Source organism: Anopheles marshallii, chromosome X (genome assembly GCF_943734725.1).
Source record: "Anopheles marshallii chromosome X, idAnoMarsDA_429_01, whole genome shotgun sequence".
Lineage (NCBI taxonomy): Eukaryota > Metazoa > Arthropoda > Insecta > Diptera > Culicidae > Anopheles > Anopheles marshallii.
This window is the reverse complement of record NC_071325.1, coordinates 16,770,682-16,772,742: the sequence shown is the minus strand read 5'-3', so window position 1 is coordinate 16,772,742 and position 2,061 is coordinate 16,770,682.

The following is a 2,061-nucleotide window of genomic DNA, read 5'->3' as shown; positions in this document are numbered from 1 at the left end:
CTTTAGTATGAGTGATTTAATTTGTTTGGGTTTTAACGTAAATGTTGGAACGGCGGTAAAATTACTCTCAGACTCAAAGTACAAGAGAAACTTACTAACTGTTCAACTTTTCTACTTATAGAGCTAATATTATTTAAAGTGGTTTTATTTACTTTATCAAAAATATCTAAGTGCTTCGCTTTTTTCATTGCCTGTAATCAAAAGATCATCGAAATATTTGAGAAGAGGTATTGAATGTTGATGACCTTTCATTATTTTAATAAATTTCAATTTCAGGCCGTAACAAAAGAATTTTAGTGCGTAGATTTATTCCATTCCATGTTCCGTGTCCAACAATAAACATTGCAACGGCCAACATCTCGTTGCGCTTCCTTGATTTGGTTTTCGTTGTTTTTCATCTGCCATGATGGTTTCACTACCCACTAGGCAAACAAGTGCTCGAACCTGCATGCAACGTCCTAATTTTGTGTCACCGGGCCCAGGTCCATACAAATATGAGGACGTTTTTGTATAGGCTGAGGAGAAAATGAGGACGTTCTGCTACGAGCTTCTGAGGGTGTGTGAGTGAGCGTTTGCAGCCCGGGAGTATGCATGTGTGAGTGAGATCGCTCGGTTTGTGCATGTAGTAGTGATTTTCGTTTTCTTTCTCCCAGCTGATTAATTTTGAATTGTCAGTTCGATAATAAAAAAGGTTAATTGTATTTATTTCTTGATATTTCAGTTTTACACTTTTTTCACAGTTTAGAATTGAAACTTTAAAACATAAACCTAATTAATGCTACAATTAACACAACGACGCACAAACTAAATCCGAACGCCTTCAATTCGCTCTTGTTGAATTTTCTTGTCGACAGCATCTCATTGCATCAGGCAGCGCCTCGTTGAGTACCATTTCCTCAAAGCGTGAATTGAGAGAAATATCGCATTACAGGACGTATTTCGTTTCTCCTAGATTTTGGTTTGATTCTCCTTCTTTATCTGCCATGATGATTGCACTTGAATAGAAAAAAAATCTTATATAAGCACAAAGTATGTAATTAATTATCAATAATCGTTATGACGATAAGCGCTCTAGTCAAGCGTACAGCACTGTGAGGAATTTTACAGTTAGCAAACTGATTGCAATAATAAAATGCAACAAACATTGCAGGAAGGAGACAAAATATTTTCTATTCACTCTTCTTGAACGCACTTGAAATGATTTTTTATGTTATCATATTTACCTTTTGAAATCAGCATCGATGAATTCATCCGTTGAATTACATCGATCGATCGGTGCATCCCGTGTTCTGTAAATAGAATAAGACGAATCGATTTAATTGGCAATAAACAATAGGGAAATAATTTGGTATCAATTAAAACTCAAACGATAAATACTTACTTTTCAATTATATTTGCACTAAAATGCTCGACAACGGGGTGTCTGCATCCGAAATTTCTGGAACAGGCTCTCCTTCGCAACTTCTCTATTGTCTCGTCATCGTCGTACAGAGTGGAAGCATGTTTCTCCGTATCACCATGCTCGGATATGCGGGCCAGTCCCAGCAACCTGAACGGATGATGCTGGATGGAAAACAAGAGAGACATATGTAGTCAAGAAGGCCCTCCAGAGGTTCTTGGAGGATTGAGTACAGGGTCAAATGGTTGCGTTAATGAGTTGATTTTGTATTCTGTAATTGAGATAAAGTTATTAAATGTTATGGCTTTCTTAGGAAATATTTTTTTTTTTTCGTTAGAACGGCCTGGCCGTATCGACTTATTTTACCACGTAGCCGGATAGTCAGTCCTTGCTACGGGGGATTGGCCCGGATGGGATTTTGGTCCGGTCCGTTCGTGTGAAGACCGGCGCCGCTACCATCATGCCACCGGGCCGCCTCTTTCTTAGGAAATAATAAGAATTAAAACTAAACTGAATTGTTCAATACTTAGCTCTTGGTTAGCGAAACGAGGATTGTGTTCTAGCATGCTATGTTGGCAGTACAGATCTCAGTCTACATTATCGCACAGCTGAGGGTCACATCCAAGTATATTGGGTTGATCGACACGACACGACGATCGTTG